The 21,256-nt window shown below is 39.7% G+C and overlaps 1 protein-coding gene across 5 annotated transcripts in view; it reads right to left on the reverse strand.

Annotated features, from left to right (window-relative positions):
• Window positions 1-21,256, reverse strand: part of Smap1 (small ArfGAP 1) — a 92,000-nt gene that overhangs the window by 58,223 nt on the left and 12,521 nt on the right. Inside the window, exon 1 of one of the 5 annotated variants that reach the window (XM_039084513.2) lies at window positions 16,307-16,407. The exons of the other annotated variants lie outside the window; for them this stretch is intronic. The gene's annotated coding sequence lies outside the window, so the exon portion shown is untranslated. Of the gene's footprint in view, window positions 1-16,306; window positions 16,408-21,256 lie in introns of those variants that run through there. 5 annotated transcript variants of the gene reach the window in all.

Genomic DNA, 21,256 nt, shown 5'->3' on the forward strand with positions numbered 1-21,256 from the left:
CAGTTCCAGGGGATCCAACACCCTGTTCTGGTCTTCACAGGCACCAGGCACAAAACTGATGCACAAACAAACCTCAACTCCAAAAACCAAAAACTTCAACCCAGCAGACGCCCTGAGTCTGACTGAAGGCCAGGTGGGAAATGGGCTTGAGTGCGTTAACAGCAGGAAGAGTCAGTCGTTCTGTACCAATATGGGAGGCACTAAGACCTACAACTAACAAGTGAGAGCTCATGAAGCTAAAAAGCTTCTGATGGCAAAGGACACTGCCATTTGGACAAAAGACAGCCTACATAATAGGAAAAGATCTTTACCAATTATGCATCTGACATATGGGATCTACAATATATAAGGAACTAAAGAAAACTGAACACTGTTAAAAACTAATTTTAAAATGGGATAGAGAACTAAAGAAAGAGTTCTCAAGGACGAAACACAAACAGCTTCGCAGTTGAAGAAATGTTCAACATGTCAGCAGGGAAATGCAAATCAAAATTACCCGAGAGCTCACCATAAACCAGCCAGAATCCCCAAGACCACTAAAACAAATGACAGCACATGGTAGACAGCACATAGTAGCCAGCACACAGGGCAGGGGGAACAACAGACACGTATTCCTTGCCGGTGAGAGTGCAAACTTGTATGACACAATGAAGTCCAGTGTTGGTTCCTCAGGAAGCTGGGAATTGATCTACCTCAAAATCCAGCTTACTCGGAAGACTGCACACCCTACCACAGGGACACTTGCTCATCCATGGTCACTGTTGCTCTAGTCATAATAGCAGAAACAGAAAACAGCCCAGATGTCCATCAACTGATGAATGGATAATGAAAATGTGGTATATTTACACAATGAAAGATCATTCAGCTCTTAATAAAAATAAAATTCACAGGTAAAGGGATAAAGCTAGAAAAAAAAAAATCATCAGGTGTGAGGTAACCCAGACCCCAAGAGACAAGTACTGTATGTTTCCTCTTAAATGTAAATCTTAGTTTTTAAGCTTCAGTGTGTGCTACAATCCACATAAACACAGAGGTTAGGTACTTAGGAAGGTACCAGGCAAGAGAAGATCCCTCAAGAGTCAACAGAATAGTGTCAGAGAGAGATAAGGGAGAAACTACAATGCAAGACTAAGGAGGAAGGGGATGGAAGAGAAGAGCTAAGACAGGAACATGGGAAGGAACAGCACAGACTGAAGACCATTTCAAATACAAAGGGGAAACACTCTGCAGAAGCTCTGCAGAGCACATTAACAGAAACAGTCGAACTGAACCACTGAGCAGTACCCCAACTGGGTATCTGCTGCTACCAAGTAAAACCTCCAGCGTCAGAAGGGGGTTAGATCTTGCTGAGTCATTCACCAAGTCCTACACACCACAGGCTATTGCCAAGGCTACTGGATGCCCTCCCTCCATAACCTGAGGTAAGGCCCTACTGTTGAAGACTACACTTATATATGTCATTAGACACACAGAGGCTGAGCTGGTACCAACCTAGAAGCTTCACCTCTACTGATTATTGTTCGTGGTATTTTAAGGTATTATGCACGCTACCAGAGAAAGAAAAGCATCAATATCTCCCAGCTACAAACCCTGCAACCCACAACCACAACCTGGTGCAAGGCACACTTGTGCAATCATGGCACAAATGTGTGGAGTAAGCACACAGGCCTGCCAAGGTTCAAGCCAGAAGAGTTCCCACAAGAGGGGGTGAGGCAGACACAGCTCCACACCTAACCACAATGCTATCTGCAACTTATACTGCTGACAAGGGGGGAACCCGCTTTTTTCAGTAGGCATCATGGGCACACGCACCACACTGGAGGACAGGCCAACACAAAAGGAACTCAGTATTATTTTGTAGACTTTCTGTCTCATTTTGCTCTGTTTGGACATTTCTGCCATAATGGTCTTTTGCTTATATATTTTGAAATTTTTGTGGGAGTTTTGTGTGCATTCCTTGTTTTATTGATTATTCTTAAAGAGGAAAAAAGAACATAAAGTTACATGGGAAATAAGGAGAGGGGAAGCAGGATCAAAGCATATTGTATTAAAAGAAGAAAACCTGTCAGCAGCTGGATCAGTTCAGTGGCTAAAGGCACCTGCTGTTCTTTCAGAGGACCTGGATTTGATTCCCAGAACCCACATGGCAGCTCACAACCATCTGTAACTTCAGTTCCCAGGGATCCAATACCATCTTCTGGCCTCTTGCCAGTACCAGGTGCAGACATACATGAAGATAAAACACCCGTTTACATAAAATGGAAAATAGAAAAAAGAAAAAGCCTTCAGTAAAATAGAAGTGGTACACAGACTTAACATTCATGCACACACACACACACTATATATATATATATATATATGTATATATATATATATGTATTTTGTGTGTGTGTGTGTGTGTGTGTGTGTGTGTGTGTGTGTGTGTGTGTGTGTGTACAGGACTAAAGTTCAGTCTGGAGAACTAGAGAAATATCTTCAGTACAACTGCAACCAAAGTACACAAAGAGCACAGACAGAACAGAGTACTGAATCATGGGGTGTGGGGAAACAATGCAAAGCCAAGAGCGAGGCTTTGAGGAAAATACAATCTACAATCAAATGTGTCCAATTCTGCGGAGCAGCCAAGTAGACTAGGACTAGAAAGGAACATCTGAGTGTAAGAACTCATCATCTGAGCAGCCACAGATGTCCTCATGTAGAGGTAGGCAGCGTAAGAAGGAGAGTGTCCTGGTTCCTTTAACTTAACACTACATAGAGTCAAGTGGAAAGCATGAGCATTGACTGAAGAACTGCCTGGATCAGACGGGCCCACGGCTATGTCTGAGAGGGATTAGCTTGACTAATGCTGTAGAAGGGCCTACCCCACTGTAGTTGACAGCATCCCTAGACAAATGGGTCCGAGCTGTTTAAGTAAGAAATCAAGTGAGCATGAGGCAGAGGGCAGATTAGCAAGTGGCAACACCAGAATGGTTCCTGCCTCCAACCTCTTGCCTTGAGTTCCTACCCTAACTTCCCTCGATGACGGATTGTGACCTGGAAGTTTAAGTGAAATCCCTCTTCAGGTTGCTTTTAGTCACGGTGTTTAATTGTAACAACAGGAAGCAAACTAGAAGAAAGTAAAATCATTCTTATGAATTCTATTTCCAGATTAAAGTCTCCATCGCGTCAGGTTCCAACACCAACGTTTAAAAGAGATTCTATTTTCCTCTACAGTGCTTCCGTGACCAGGCGGATCATGAGACTTCTTAAATTTTCTTCTTCACAACTCCAAGTTAAATTATATCTACAAGATCTAAGTGAATCCTTGCTTTCCCTTGAACATGACTCCATTCATATTCCAACCCAATGACAGAACAAGACTATTCTGCTTGTTGCCACACAATATGTAATCCCTCTTTCAGGCCTAGGTAAACTTTTTCCTCGTGACTTTACTCCTCTGCTTTGTTTGGCTGGCTGTTTGGCTTTGGCTGGTAGGTTGGTTGGCTGGCTGGCTGACTGGTTGTTTGTTTGTTTGTTTGTTTAGTAGGTTGGCTGGTTGTTTGTTTGATTGATTGGCTGGCTGGCTGGCTAGCTGGCTGGCTGGCTGGCTGGCTGGCTGGTTGGTTGGTTGGTTGGTTGGTTTTGTTTTTTGTCCTAAAAATATCTGCAGCTCCATACAGTTCCCCCTCAGAGAGTATGAAACAACAGGCACTTTGTTCTTTCATTTTTTTTATTAGTGTATCTCAAATTAAACGGTTTAATTTCTCACCAGAGAACCTCTTTATATGGCCGGCAACTGACATATACTTTTGTAAAAAATATAAAAGAGGGCAGGAAGAAGAGGAGAGGAGGAGGGAGGGAAGGAAGGAGGGAGGGAGAGAGGGAGGGAGGGAGAGGGAGAAGGGGAGGGAGGGAGAGAGAGAGGGGGAGGGGGGGAGAGAGAGAGAGAGAGAGAGAGAGAGAGAGAGAGAGAGAGAGAGAATGTATATAAATAAGGCCCACTCCATAACGAACTGTTTGGCTAGCTTTTCTGAGAAACACTGATTTATTTGGCATTAAAGACTTCATTTAGTGATCTTTGAATGTTGTATACCACACACAGTATCTGATGTAAAATTAAGGCAGTCTTTAGTTTACAATTAGCAGATACAACTTAAACATCTAAATTATTGTTGTCAAATCACTAAAGAAGACTTTTCAAAGGAAGCCACAACTTACTCAATATTTAAGACAACTTTCAATACAAAAGGGCGGGAAAAAAAAGATCAAAAACATCACATCAGAGAAAAAAGCAGGGCTGGAAAGATAGCTCAGAGGTTAAGAGCACTGGCTGCTCTTTGAGAGAGGTCCTGAGTTCAATCCCCAGCAACCACATGGTGGCTCACAACCATCCGTAATAGGATCTGATGCCCTCTTCTGGTGTGTCTGAAGACAGCTACAGTGTACTCATATACATAAAATAAATATTTTTTAAAAAGAAAAAAAAGCAACTGCCAACCTAGCAATATTGTCCTTTAAAAATGAAAGGGAAGGCCAGGCAAGATAAAGGGTTCATCAGATAAAATGCCTGCCACCATACCTAATAGCCGTAATTCAACTCCTCGGCCCCACATGAAAGGAGAGAACTAAGTCCCACAAGTTGTCTTCTGACCTCCACACAACCACTATAACATTCATGCACATAGTAATTTTAAAAATGAAAAAGAAATAACAGACTTTTACAAGAAAGGCAGCAAAGGAAGTGCAGACAAAATGGCTAAGAACAGGGTATCAGCAAATCCTTCCAGACAATTACTTTAAGTATTAATGCACTAAGTCAGAAAAGATACAGAGCAGGGGAGATTTAGGGCCAGGTGTGGCGACAAGGCCTTTAATCCCAGCACTTAGGCGGCAGAGGCTGGTGGGTCTCTGTGAGTTAGTTCCAGGCCAGCCTGATCTACATATTTTGTTCCAGTCCAGTCACAGCTACATGAGAGATCCTGTCTCAAAATTCAACAACAAGCTCCAGCTTCATGTTCTACATGAGAAGTTCATTTTAGAATTATCGACAAGCTTGAACTGAAAGAAATGGAGGCAGAGAAAACTAGACTCTCCATCATAAGCTATCCCCGGAGATAAAGGCCACATTATATGACAAATGGATCAATTTAACACGAATATGTGACAGTTGTGAAAGAGCACATACCACGTATCAGAGTACTAAGTATAAACACAAATACGGACAGATGAGACAGCGGAAACTAAAAGCAGCACCTTTCAATAACCTCTCAACACCAAACAACCACACAAAAAACCAACAGCACACTTCACATGACCAAACTACAGACCAGACTTGACAAACCTACTTAGAACTTCTCCCCTAAGAACAGAAAAACATAAATTCTTCTCAGACATAATGGAACATCTAAGGATAGATCATATATTAAGCCACAAACCAATTTTTAACAAATTTAAGATGATCAAAATCATACCAAATATCTTTTCCTGCCATGTGGACTGTAACAACAGTGTAACTCAAAAGCCAGACGGGAAATGGGACTTCTTTCTGGATATAAGGTTGGTTTGGTTTAATACATACAAAGCAGTAAGTGTGCTATATCACATTAACAGAACAAATGGTAAAAGTACAGAATCATCTCAACAGACACAGAAAAGCCCTTGGAAAATGCTTACCATTTTATGATAAGAAACTTTCAATATAATAGGTATGGACGGAACTTTCTCATCAAAGCCATCTATGAAAATTCGCAGCAAACATAGTCTACGAGGGAAAACTGAAATCCTTCTATCGTTTGGCACACAAGAGCGCCCACTCTCACAACTTCTGTTCAATACTGTACTAGAAATACTATATAAAGAAATCAGACAAGGCCTGAGTGTGAAGCGCACTCCTTTAATCCCACCACTCGGGAAGAAGAGGCAGGCAGATCTCTGAGTTTGAGGCCAGCCTGGTTTCTAAACTGAGGACAACAAGGGCTGTTACACAGATCATGGATCTGCACCAGACAGGGCCCTAGAGCTGAAAGGGAAAGCGTACAAGCTGCACTCCCTGTCCCAGAGGCTGTCTCAGTTTGATAAGCACTTAACATCTGGAACAGTCTTCTCCACGGAAGCCTCACTTGGGAGCAAACTACTCTGAAGGGCAGAGCACACGCCCAGCAGGAGACGGCCACAGAAAACACAGCCAACTGTAGCTTTGGGGTTGCTCATCCCATAGCGTTCTGTCAGGGCTTTTCTTAAAAATAAATGAATGGGGTTGGGGATTTAGCTCAGTGGTAGAGCGCTTGCCTAACAAGCGCAAGGCCCTGGGTTCGGTCCCCAGCTCCTGAAAAAAAAAGATAAATAAATAAATAAATACTTCTTATTTTATTTATGCCTCCCCCCAGTTTTGTTTTTATGGCATGCCTGAATGTACAAAAGAGCAAGTATATGCATCTATATCTGGTTTTTTGTGCCTTTTTTCTTGGGCTCTTATCCTTCTATATGTTTTGTCCTGTTCTGGTTTGATTTTATCTTATTATATTTTGTTATTATCCCTTAGATGCCTGTTGAGGGCAGACACGAGGTGAATCTGGATGGGATGGGAACAGAGCAGAGCAGAGGGAGGGGAAACCATAATCAGAATATATTGTATAGAAAAAAATATCTTTACTAATAGTTAACAGGGACTAAAAGTTTGCATTTTCCCAGGGGCACCTTCTTTAGTCTTCACAAATACAGTTAATCATAGGCCACTAAGTCATTATACAGAGAGACCTTAGAACACACAGCTCTGCATGGGATGTCTCCATCAAACCCTTCCTCAGAGCTCAGGGAAGCCCTTGGAAGAGGATGTACGAAGTGTGTAAGAGGGAGACACTGGAGGACAGCAGGATAACAAGGCCCGCCAAACCATCTGAGCGAATCTCGTATGACTCACGGAGACTGGAGTAGCAAGGGGGCTACACTAGGCCCTCTGCACATATAATATAGGTTTCAGTTTAGTGCTCCTATGGGACTCCTGAGTGTGTGAACCAGTGGTTCTGTGATGTGATGGGTTTGCTTTATCGTATACTTTACTCTGTCATGTTTTGTTGTTATCGCTTAGAAACTCGCTCTTTGCTAATGAAAGACAAAAGTGGATCTGGAAGATTGAGAAGATGTGGAAAAACTGGGAAGAATAGAGGGAGGGCAAACTGTAATCGGGATACAGTATATAAAAATAATCTAGTTTTAATAAAAGTGGGGAAAGACTCATGGGCTAATGGGGAGGAGAATGGATCTTATCCTGCTATGAGAAAACAAGCCGTGGCAGATATTAGCAATTAAAAGTAAAACATTTGTCCCACCACAGTTGCACCTAGGAATGAGGATCTTGAGCTCACTGAAGTTTGGATTTAGACAAACAAGTGCCTTTCCTAACCAAGTGCTACCATTCTGCCCCATCCGTCCTTCGTTTCTTAGTAGAAATAATAAACTGCCCTATTTCTTATAATCGAAATTCCCACTGATGCCTCGTCTGCTGAGGCCGAGCAGGGATTAACTCACCAAATCAGAGTTTAGAGCTATGCAGCTACATACAATTGACATGGACTCTCCACAACTAAATTAACCTTAATTCAGCTGTACGTCAACACTCAAATATATAAGTCCTACAACAAAGATATAGATATAGATATAGATATAGATATAGATATAGATATAGATATAGATATAGATATAGATATAAATATGTATAATCTCAAGTATTTCAACTAAAGAATGTACCCTTGGAGTTTACTCTGACTGGGCATAGCTCTGTAAGATAGAAAGATGCTTTTTTTCCCCCCTAGAGTTTCTTCAGGGCATGAGGAGGGGACTTAAGAGGGTAGTAGGGGCAGAGAAAGGCAGAGAGAGAGTAGAGAAGTAGAGAAATAGAGGCCAACCATGAGCATGTGAAGAGAAGGGGGAGAATGGGGGGAGAGAAGGGACAAAGGGGTAAGAGAGCAAGAGAAAGATGCTTCTTATACTGATACAAAAATATCAACTGTTCAAGGGAGTCAAAAATGACGATGAGCCAGTGTTCCAGTGAGCCAGAGGCAGAGTCATGGGACAGCAGCCATGAATGCTGTGTAGCTCTGCACTGGTAGGTGGGTGACTGTCAGGTGAGCAGAACAATCTCCGAAGGCTCGTTAGTCATTCATTTGTTCTGATTCCTGTCATAAGAATGGATGTTCCCCAACTGCCAGATGACAGAAGTCTAGCAAAGAAACGGATTATTCTGTTGTCATAAAATATACATTCCAGTGAAGACAGAGGGACGAACATTAAATATCTGTCTTTAGAGGTCTACAAAATTAATAACTTCCATCTTATAGTAGAGAAATAATTTTGATAATTAGTGTTTCTGAGTATAAGAACTGATACTTTAAAAAAAAGGTTCATATAAGGAACAGTGGAAAGTATGAATTAATTGTAGAGTCTCTCTTTTACCAATAATAATTCACAAATAACAGATGGCTAACTAATGCCATTTAATGGCTCTGATATAACATAATAACACTGATAAATAAAAAATTTAACAAATACAACTATAGAATAAATTGACTTTGTTTTTATTTTTAGCACAAGGAATACAAAGGTGAAGAAAAATTTTGTATCACATCAAGAATAGCAAACTATAATTATGTAAGCTATTTCCAAAGCTATAAAAGTGAATGTGATGATACACAAAGCAGTTTTAATAACATGATACAGAATACAACCAAATGTTTCCACTTGACTTGAAAAATACATGCTATCAGTGCTTAGGAAAGTAAAATAAAACATATAAATGAATACATCTTTAGAAATGTCATCTACAAATTGATTTAGTCTTCAGAGCACAGGCAGATTAATGCAATGGGTAATTTGTATCCTTTGGCCTACAATGTCAAGCTTTCACTGGAACACAGAAGAGTAGCAACACTGGTAATTCTGTCATTTTCTCTAAGTTCCCTGAAAACTTCATGATGACAGATGTTATAAATAAACCTGAATATGACTATTATCTTCAAGGAACTTGAGAGACAAGCAAATTTCAGCAAAAAAGAAAACATTTAAAAGTAATTTCTTCCCGTGTCTGTTACTATTAAAAAAAATACACTGAATTTCATTTCAGTGTGTATAAATACAATGAATTCATCAAACTGCCTAAAACAACTTCAAAGGCAAACACAATATAGAAAGCAGCATTCCTGAAGAGATTAGTTATCAAGAAATGGCAAATAAATCTAATTAAGAGCCCTACAACAAACTTAGTTTACACCTAGCAAAAGTATCTAGGCTGCCGCACAAAGATAAACTTGGGCCAAACTGGGCAAAGAACAAGACCTTGTCTCAAAAAAATAAATTAAAAAAAAATTAGTAGTTAGTTGTGTCCAGAACTGATTCAAATGTTTAGAATCCAAAAAATTATCAGTCATTAAATTCTATGGAATGAAAAGAAGCCAGTCAATGGGATTTATACTGGGGACAAAAGCAGGCGGGGTCGGGAACATTAATATCACTGAGTTACTGGGTTGTAGGAAAGAGCCTTTCTCCGCTGGGTACATAAAGAACAAAGCAGACTCTAGGTTCTAATGCCTGAGACGGTACATACACTTGGCAGAAGGACACTGGCAAAAATGTTCTGGATAGGTGAGAAAGCTGTAACGAGCACATGAATTCATCCGACAGCAGACCATGAAAATCCAAATCCAAATGAGTATCATAAACTAGATGGGGGCGCGCACACACACACACACACACACACACACACACACACACACCTGTAATCTCAGAAATCAGAAGGCTACATAACAAGTTTACAGCAAGCAGAGGCTAGAAAGACCTCATAAAATATAAATAAATAAAAAGTAAAAGACTGTCAAATTAGCATACACATAGAACAGACAAAAACAGAAAAATGGCAATCGTCGTTTGTAAGCAAGAAAACATCTGCCATAGACAACAGAAGAGTAAGGTGCTACCTCAGCTCAGCCAGCCAGAGGGTGTGGTTCAGTCAGGTAATGAGGTGGGCAAGATCATAGGAGTACTAATGGAAGACAACTGCTCACATGGCAGAGGACGAGGGACAAATATCACTCCAAGGACCCACCCCCTTGGGCCTACTCCTTTCAGCTTGGCCCCACTTCCAACTTTCCAGAACCTCTCAAATTAATGCCAACTGCCAGTCATTCAGATCACTTCAGGTTCCAACTGTAACTAGTAGGAATATAAAATGATTACAAACAAAAAATTTTAAAGACAGTTTGGGTTTACAATTAACATACAACTCAGCAAATTGTACTGTTGACATTTATCACAGGAATGGAACTTCACTTTGCTTCTGATAAACACCATGGCTAAAAGCAACTTGGAGAAGGAAGGATTTCAGCTCACAAGTTATAGTCCATTTCAGAGAAAAGACAGAGCAAGAACCAAGACAGGAGCTTGAAGCAGAAATCATGGAGAACTGCAATGGCCTTATCCTTCATGGCCTGCTTGGCTACATTGCTCAGTCCAGGCCCACTTGTGCGGGGGATGACACACCTCACAATGATCTATCTGAGTTCTAAATCACTTAACAACCAAGCAAATGCCTCAAAGACACACCCACAGGCCCATCTGATAGAAGCAGTTCCTTAACTAAGACTCCTCCTTCCCAAGGTTGTGTAGGCGTGTACCGAGTTGACAAAAACTGAGCAGCACAGTGTATGTGGGTCTGCGCATGCATATGTACACATAAGCCAGACAACCTGGGTGCTGGGAACCACCTCAAATCCTACTCAAGGGCAGGGCACGCTCTTCGCAACTGAGCAATCTCTCCACTTTAAATGTTTAAAATAAAAGAAAAACGCTCAAGTGAAAAAGGAAACCCAAGGCTGCCCAAGTTAGGAATATGGAACAAAAAGTGGGAGAAAGGTTGGTATATTTATGAAAGAGCAACTAACTGTTCCACATCTTGATGTAAGATGCACATCTATGAAGCTACACACGTGAAAAAGCTGTATACAGATATATATTATATAATATACATATGTATATGTTACATATCCACGTCTGAGTGTAATAAGTAAAGCCCCACTCAGTCACTGGTGAATTATATCAATGGCTACCCTGGTTGAATTAACTACAGTTTTGCAGTATGTTACCATCACCAGAAACTGAACCAACTGTCGATGACTTGGTTAACTATCAGAAGCAACCATAGAACATGCACACTACCACAAAGGCTTGCATTCTCTATGTACTAACTCACATTTCTTTCCATTCCAAACCAACCAAAAAGGAAAAGTAGCTTTTACCTCTACTGTAATCATTAATTGTTTTCTAGCTCAAATATTCAAAACAAAGAAGCAAAATGCTAGAAATACTTGATATCCTATACTGAGAAAACTGTAATAGTTTGCAGTGAATCCATGCAAGCTGAGGTAAATTGTGTAATACAACAAAATCTTAACCATCTTCTATCCTACCCCCCAAAAAAACCCCTTCAGTTCATTATTTTTGAGAAAGTGTTATATGTGAAAAGAATATATTGCAAAGAAACCAATTCATTACAAGTTTAAGAACAGTGATTTCATGAAAATTATAACCCTTTTTTAAAATTTGAAAACTGGAAAATGCTGGAGGCACTTGTAGGCATTCGGGCACAGTAAAGGCAATGGTAGGGAAGTAAAAATGTGGATCAGAAGTTCAAGGCCAGACTCAGCTAGATGAGTTCATTATGGCCATCCAGGGCCCCAATGAGACCCTGCTTAATAAAATTAAAATATAAATTTTTAAAAGTTTAATATACTTATCAATTAAGATTTCTGTAATATTAAATACAGGCCATACAGTCTGCATTGACAAAAACCACAGCTCTTGGCTAAACGTGACTATTAAACCTTGAAATGTAGCTAATGAAACAAACTGAATGTTTAAATTCAGTCAAATAGATACATATAGGTAGTAGCTTCCAAAGAAAAATTCAATCAAAACTACCTCTTACATACACACACACACACACACACACACACACACACACACACACACACACACACACGGTCATAATACATTAACAATCATTAGGTGATTATTTCTCAACCAGGGCACTACTTTTAAACAGAACAATTTATTATGCAATTTATTATGCAAAAAGAACATATTCCTTTTATAGAGGAAGGGTATTTTTTCCCATACTCTATTTTATAGACACTCTTAAGTTACAAAGTATTATTCCATTCAAAGGAGTGATTTTGTTTAATTAGCAATAATACAGTTTCACCAGCAGAGGGCGTAAATTACACCACAATATACTGCATTTAAATGTTTAACAAGTTCTACTGTGGGAAATCAATTAATCAATCAAATATTCACTTACAAATATTGAGCTTTGTGCTAAAAATGAATGTATATTTTCTTAAAAATATATTGACAATTGAATGATCTCCCTAGAAACCTAGTTTTGTACATGGTAACTGTTTATTCTATTTAACTCTAATCCCCCAAACAAAACAACAAATAAAATGTCAAATCATCTTTCAAGGGCTACTTACATATATATTAACAATATTTCCTCAGCTCAAAAATAAATTACAAACCATTTTCTAGACAGAGCATACATTATCTGAAGTCCAGTGCAAAATAAACATTTTTTTTTTTTTTGGTTCTTTTTTTCGGAGCTGGGGACTGAACCCAGGGCCTTGCGCTTCCTAGGCAAGCGCTCTACCACTGAGCCAAATCCCCAACCCCCAAAATAAACATTTTTAAAGTAAATTAAACACAAGAAAATAAAATTTTGAAAAGGTGCTAAAGAAAAATGACAAAGGCTTATTTAGTTAGTAGTTTGAGGAACAGTGTTAGCATACCACCTGCCTCTAGCCCAGACATGCACCACTATGCCCATCTCAGAAAATAATTTTATATCAACTAAAACCTAAAAATAAAATGAGCTCCTTTAATTTCCTTTGTATCCTATTATATTTCGTTTTCCTGAAAAGATCGCTTTTTAAAGTTTCTTTTTCTTGAGACTTCTGATTCAGATTTCTTCCTTGAGTCTATTCCCTCCTTGCTAAAATCTTGGTCATCCCGCCTCTAAATCAAACAACCATCTGGTTAACCCATTAATTATGGCTTTGGCAAACTCATAAGCAGCCAGCCTCAGTCTATCCTGTCTCCTGAATTTCAACCAGGGTCGCAGAACTGCCTTCAGAAAAATGCACCTCTGTTCCAGGAGCTCTCCTTTCCTGAGACAATCTTGCTCCACTCTCACTTAAGTTTGATTCTATGTCTTGTCAAAACAACTTTTCAATTAAAAGCCCAAAATCTAATCATTGTCTTTGTACTTGCTCTGTCCTTCTGCAACATTTCATGCTTATACAGTACTTTCCACAATACAGCCAGAGTATACTCTGCTTATGCCCCGCCTGCTTCAACTGGGGAGCAAGCATTCAAGCATATGCACCTACTGGGGTACTGGGGTACTAGGGTACTGGGGTGGGGATTCCCATTCAAACCAGCACAGCAAGGTTTCTGCTGTATAATCTCTTATCAGTAATATCTACTCTAGAGAACAGAAAAACAATTCCTATTTTGTAAAATGATTATTTTCTTGAACTTTCCATAAAGTATTCTTGCACACCCTAACCCTAGAATAGCCCATTGTATTGTTTACCAAATTAGATATAACTCAGAAATGCTTCCTACAAAGTAATAGAGTGAGTGTCTCTGTAAAATGAGCATAATACAAAGCCTGGCTCTTCTACCAAACTCTCTGCTAGACAGTATTACTCCATGAGCCCCTTTACCCTGTAATATAGGTCTCATCACAGATGTAATGACACTACAGTTCAGAGTCTAAACATGTGGGAAGAAAGAGAAAAAGCAGAAAAGAGAGGGGGGAAAGAGAAAGAAAAGAGGATGAAAGGAGGATGAGGAAAGAAAAACCAATCAGAGCCAACTGCAGAAGAGTCAAGACCGTGTTCTCACCATCAAACTAGCCTGCCTCTCAATGCTAACAGAGTCCTATCTCTATCCCTATCCACTGCAGGAATCTATCTTGTCCAAAAGAGTAAACCAGCAAACCTCAAATGCTAATAGAAATAAAATAATTGCTCAACCCACCAGAAAAACCATCAAAATTACAGCAAAAAAAGAAAAAAAATTAAACATCTCTTAATAACTACCTTATTGTCAATAGAGATTTACACTTGCCAGGTGTGGCAGTATATACCTTTAGCCCCGAGACTGAGGAAGCAGGAGTTCAAGGTCAGCCAGAGTCACAGAGCAAGAGCCTGTCTCGGGACAAACTACCTGAGTAAACAAACTATATCCATATTGGCTACCTACGTGCTTTCTGGTTGCAGTATTCTCAACAGCCATGGAACCTTCTCTATAACATGCCAGATTTTAGACCACAAAAAAAAGTCTCAACAATGTAGAAGTGAAATAAACAGTGGAATCAAACTAGAAATCAATAGCAAGAGAGACTTAGAAACCCCATCAACTGGACGTTGAGCAATACATTCTTAGATCATCAGTGAGTTACTTTAGAAATCAGAGAAGAAATGTAAAGTCCCTAGAAGCAAATGAAAATGAAGTCATAACTTAGCAGAGTCTTTGGTACAGCTTACACGGTTGTAAGAGGAAAGCTGATAGCTACAAGAGCTTACATGAAAAAAATCTCATATAACTAACTAAATGATCTCAAGGTCTTGGAAAACCAAGAAAACACTACACTGAAAAGCAGTAAATAGCAAGAATAATTATCAGGGCAGAAATTAATTAAGTGGGGAGATAAAAGAACAATACACATCAATCAGTAAGAGTATATGGCTATGGGTTTATGTGTTTGTGTGGGTCTACCTGTAGGGCATGAAAGCAAAAGGATGACCTTCAGAGGAAGAAGGCTTGGGGGCTGGAGATACTGAAAGCAGACTATTAGGAGGAGAAAAGGCCAGGTGTGGTGAAGGTGTGGGAAAGGAATTAATGAGAAAGAAATGTATGCCATAATGTTCATAACTTCGGACAATAATGTAAAAGCTTTAAAAATTTGTGTGTGAAATGAAACCTATTGCTTCCTACGTTAACTTTAAAAAACAATTTAAAAACTTCAAACAGGTAGGCAAGCACATTATAGCCTTTCTTTTTTCTTTACAGTGTTCTATCAACATTTTGTAAAACTTCTTCCTTGACCATACAAAGTTTACAAATACCTTTCCTTTCCTTTTTTATTATTGTTTTTGTGTGTTTGTTTGTTTTTGGTTCTGTGCGGTGCTGAGGACTGAGCCCAGGTCTGTGCATACTAGGCAAATAGTGCTCTACCACTGAGCTAAAAGTGCACCCCTACTTTTAAGTATGTTCCACACTGTTTACAGGCTTACTGCACGAGCTAACCATCTGCTTGATAGCACTGCAGCCACCATCAAACAGGAGTCAAATTTTTAAAGCTTTTACATTATTGACCGATTCATATTTTAACAAAATAATAAAATAGTTGTATAAATCAGAACTCATTATAATAACTTTTTCAAATGTTGCCATTATTTAAATGTAATTTGACGAGGATATCAACATTCAAAACTCACCTCCTTTCCTACTATGCACAATGAAAACTAAAGAAATGATGGATCTAAAGAAAATGAAAAAACCTCGAAGCTGAGTGGACACTTCTAGGAAGGCTACATGGAGCATGTCACCTCGCTCCTCCACAGTTCTGAGCAAGTCAGCAAGAGCAGGTACACCTCTGTCTCACATGCAGAGATCGGACCAGACACCTCTAATTCTAAGCTTCACATAATTTCATAACTACAATATAGATCAGACACCAAACAATTTTCCAAATACACCACCACTTTCTATTCACAGCCTAAAATGAGTAGAATACAGGGCTGGATGGCTAGAGTTTACCAGACTAATAAACTAATATTCTCTTAGTCTGACTGAGTAACTGAGACGAAACTGTGAAGAGATACAAATCTCCTTCCTGCCAAACTGAAGAGTAGCTCACAAACAACAGAAATGACCAATAAGCAGTCAAACATCTTTAATCATAAAAGCATGATAAAAATATATAATAGCAAAATCATTTCTTCAATCAAATCAAGGAATCCTATTAAAACTATGGAAACCCAATAGCAGACACATTAGTGATGGGAACATTAGCTACTCCCATCACTGCAGACAGTATTGATCAAATAGTTTTAAATTTGACACACACGAACGTACACTTGAGATTTTATTCTGAGGAAATTTAAGTATATACATAAAGCTTTGCTATCATGAATATTTATAAGCACAAAAGTTTTTAACAGTCAGGGACAAATTATTTTTAAATATCCTTAGAGTATTTAAAAATACTTACCAGTCGCAAATATTCAGTTCAGAGAATAACCTTAAGTTTCCCACAGTGTGCCACTAGCCTTTGCTCAGCAAATGACATCATCTCCTAATTGTTCCCTCATTGTTCAGAACACTCGGACCCTACTCCCTCACAGGCTGATTCATCTTTTCATCTGGTGATGGGGGAGGGGTTCATTTTTCAGTGGCTGTCTAAGGAATCTTGCTCTCTCCAGGTCACTGTGCGGTTCCACTCGGTGTGATGCAGCTGCTAAGGCAAATGTCATGGACAATTCTGCTGATGTGCTCACAGTCTACTGCACTGGCCTTCTGGACTCAGAGGATGGAAAACTAAAACCTCCATCTGATTTCTTTATAGATAAGGACCTTGTGCTTCAGAGACTACAGGGACAATCATGGAGTCAGCAAGGGTCTGCACTAGGTCTTCTGCATGTATGTTACGGTTGTATAGCTCGGTGATCTTGTAGGACTACAAACAGTGGGAGAAGGGGCTATCTCTGACCGTTTGCCTGCATTTGGGACCCTTTTCCTCCTACTGGGTTCCTTCATCCAGCCTTGATAGGAAGGCTTGTGCCTAATCTTACTTGTTATGCCATATTCAATTGATTTCCCTGGGAGGCCTGATCTTTTCTGAAGGGAAAAAGAGGAGTGGATCTGGGATGGGGGAGGGGAATGTAGTCTGGACAGAGTAGAGAGAGGGGAAACTTTGGTCATGAGAAAAGAATAAAAAGTAAAAAAAAATTCTATGGCTATCTATGGTTATTAGGTTTTTTTATGTCAACTTGACCCAGGCTAGAGTCACCTAAGAAGAGGGAACCTCAAGTGAGAAAAGGCCTCCAAAAGGTCAGGCTGTAGGCAGGCCTTAAGACAATTCCTTAATTAGTGATGGATGTGGGAGGGCCTGAGCCATTGTGAGTGGTGCCACCTCTGGGTGTGATCCTGGATGCTATAAGAAAGCAGAGAAAGCCATAGGGAGGAAGCCAGAAAGCATCAACTCCTCTGTGGCCTCTGAGTCAATAGATGTACAGCTTCTGGAAAGGGTCTTGTTGCCTACAGTTGCATACCTGATAGTCATGGTCCAAAGGCAAGTATGACAGCCAAAATCCAGACACTGGATGTAGCCACAATGGGAGTGAATACAGAAAGATGTTCAAGAACTTAGTTAAATGGGCCAAGGCTCCCTGCTCATTAATAAAGAAAAAAAAAAAAAAAGGCATGTGGCACACACATGCAATACCATCACTTGAAAGTTCAAGACCACCCTGGTCTACATAAAGAGAGAGGATGAGGAGAAGGAAGATGAGGAAGAGGAAGAAGAGAAGGAAGAAAAGGAGAAAGAAGGCAAGGAAGGGGAGGAGGGAGAGAGATGGAGAAAGGGAAGGAGAGAGGAGGAGAGGGAGGAAAGGAGAGAAGGGAGGGAGGGGAAGGGCAAGGAAGGCAAAACAAATGCCCAGTGGAAAGCCCTAAGTAATAGTCTTGAGATCAGAAATCACCTAACTTACACACTTTCACTTTGCACAGCCAACAGTACTCATACCCTACATAATACTAGGTGTTCAGAAAGTGCCTGTGAACTGTATTCACCAGGGTTTGATTATAAACTTCCTTCTTCCCACGCAGTATGTATTATAATCCATGATTAGTAGTAGCATATTTACATACAATTTACAGCCTCCCACATCCTTCAAATTATTTCTAGATTACTTATGCTCCATACCATATAAAGTCATCTACATAGTTATCATGTTACATTGCTTATGAATAATGAAAATTAAAAGTCTACATGTTTAACACACACATAAATTTTGGGAGAAAAAAACCCTCTAATCTGCCGATGGATCCAAAATCCATGGATCCAAACTCCATGTAAGGAAGGCAAGTTGAACTTCTCTAAGGAGCTTGGAACACATCCACAGTGGTGGTAAGCCACTGAGGCTCTGGGGTATTTACAGGATACACTTTTGTTATCTTTTTTAAAGAGGATGACAGCAAAATAAAATCAGAAGAACATGGATTACTTACATTTTAACATGGTCTAAGTAACAAACACTAGAGCACTTCATAATACTTTTCTTGACAACACATCCTAAAATGATTAGAACTTACCATAAAGAGCCAAAAAGCAAACTTTATTACTCCTTGGGCATGCTGCCTTTTCAATCATTTAAGGGTATCTTAATTGTTCGGGGTTTTTGTTTTTGTTTTTTCTTTAGTTTCATGTTTACAGACTCTCAATATGTTCAGAATGGTTGGTCTTTACTTTAAAAGTGATTCAACAAAGATTACATAAAAGTTCATATATTACATACACAATATAGTTGAATACCCATGTATCTACTGCCTTGACTCAATTATTATTTTCTTATATTTTCTTCATTTTGTAGATCTTATTTTCAGAAATCAATAATCCCTTGCATTTTATAACTCTCTAAAAAGAGACCAGATGTCATCAACACCCCTGTTTCTTTCTGTTGCTTTGCTTAAAATACTTAAAAAAAAAAAAAAAAAAAAAGAAACCACACTGAGGGAAATCAAGTCAGGAACCCAAACAGAAACCATGGAGAAAATACTTCCTGGCTGGCTCACAGCCTCATACTTAGCTAGGTTTCTTATAGAGCTCAAATCATCTGCTTAGGAATGGCATCACCCACAGTGGGCTGGGACCGTTTATAGTAACTAAGGTAATCCCTGGCAGACCTGTCCACAGACCAATTTGATAAAGATAATTTCTCAATTGAAGATGTTTTCAATTAACTCTAGGCTGTGTCAATGCCTAGTGCTATGATAAAACACCACAGTCAAAAGCAACTTGGAGAAGATGGTGTTTAATTCATGTTACACTTCCACATTATAGCCCATCACTGAAGGAAGTCAGAGCAGGCACCCAAAGCAGGAAATGAAGCAGAAGCCTTGGAGAAATGCTGCTTACTGGCCTGATCCCATGGCTTACTCAGCTAGCTTTCATATACAACCGAGGACCATCTGCCCAGCAGTGGCACCACTCCCAGGGAGCTGGACCCTACCACAGCTACCATCAGGAAAATTCCCTACAGACCCTACATGCCAACTGATGGAGGCACTTCCCTAGTTAAGATAACCTCTTCCTTTATATGTCTAGATTTGTGCCACGTTGACAAAAACCAACCAGCACAGTAAAGTTAACAGTTAAGACAAGTCAAGAGATAACACCTACCAAAATGCCCAGTATAATCTAACACTCAGCACATATTCTAGTTCCCATAACTGCGCTTTGTTAAAAACTCTCCTCAAAAAATGTACCTCATGTATGAGAATCTCACAGATGTCCAAGAGAGCAGTCTCCTAACTTGTTTTGTGGGGAATGTGAGAGGGAACCTAGGAGGAAGAAGTAGGTTGGAGAGCAAAACAACAGGGTCCCCTGTGCCTGAAATCCTGACCAGGTTGTATACAGCTTGAGAGCTGAAGAGGCTCCCAGTAAACTGGTGAGACAGAACAAAGAACTGAAGCCCAAGGTGATAGCAACTTCCTCTGTCTTCACAGAAATCCACCCTGGGTGATCAACCCTAGAATCACAGGCAAGCAAATTAGATTCCATAGGAGAGCATGTGTAATCCCCCCTTTTGCTGTGATTATATAACTGCACCCTTATTGGCTGACAAGTTGTATATACATTTTGTACTGAACAATGAAAGTTAGATCTGCACACTAATGCTGGTCTCCAGGGTCTGAAATCAGTGGGCCCCATCTCCACTTTCCCCTATTTCTTGGTCCTGACATTTTTTTCATATTATTTGACCTAATAAAGCAATTAATTAGGAATTTATTGCTAATAAAGCAATACTAACCTTAGGCTTAACAGAAGGTAATTAAAACCTTCCTTAAACATGTCAAAGGGTATGTACATTTATGTCACTAATCTGCTGACATATGTACTCTAAAAGCAGCCTGGTGGGCTGGCACACACATTTGATCCCAGTGTCCAGGAGGTGGGCACAGGGGACTTAGCCTGAATATAAACATTTCAGGAGCCGAAAACTGACCTGTAACTAAATGGGAGTGACTAAACATTCATCCTGCTGGGAGGAGATGGCGCACACTTTTAATTCCAACACTCTCACTCAGGAGGCAGAGGCATGTGGATCTGAGTTCAAGGTCAGCCTGATCTACAGAGTGAGTTCCAGGACAATCAGAACTACACAGAGAAACCCTGTCTGGGGGGAAAAAATCGGTTCCTGAGTTAGGAGTATAGGTTGTGGTAAGTAAGAGCCCCTGCTCTACACGGGCAAAGCCTAGACTCACTCTCCAGCATGTCAGAAATAAAACCAGGGTGCACTAAGAACTTGTTCCTTGGTTATGGTTCTAACTGGGACTGATATCCTCGTCTATAAGACTTTTTGAATTAAAAGAATTTAGTAAATATTAGATAAGCTTATTCAACTTGACCACTATAATTTAGTCCTTTGTATATTGTTACACATGTGTTTTAAGCAAATTCACTTGAAATATATAAATATTGTATCCACAAATACGTTTTCCAGTAGCTCAACTATTTTTTTAATTTCATTTTTGATAATGATTGGTAAAAAGAATTGCTGAAAATAAGTCTTTAGTAACGTGGTGTGGGGGAAGAAGAGTGTTCCCGTCTCATGACTCTCAGTCCTCCAGTGAGCTCTGTCTGTCTCTTGACTGTGTACTTGTGGGGTTTCTACCTCCCATCAGTGGTGAGACAAAAGGATATTGTTCTTTCTCCGAGACAATTAACTTATGTCCAGCTAACAGTTTCTCCTAAAGACAAATATTAAGCACTGAGGATTCTAATGTGCAGAACTTCAGAATGGCTCCTTTCCCTACTTCAACTGGAGACAAGAGAAGTTTTTCCAATATTCCCTGAGTTCCTGGGGGTAAACCTAAAAAAATTTCAAAGCCTTCTTTTATGAAGGCACCCCTGAGAATTTTTAATTCTGATTACCTGGGT

Source organism: Rattus norvegicus, chromosome 9, assembly GCF_036323735.1.
Source record: "Rattus norvegicus strain BN/NHsdMcwi chromosome 9, GRCr8, whole genome shotgun sequence".
NCBI lineage: Eukaryota > Metazoa > Chordata > Mammalia > Rodentia > Muridae > Rattus > Rattus norvegicus.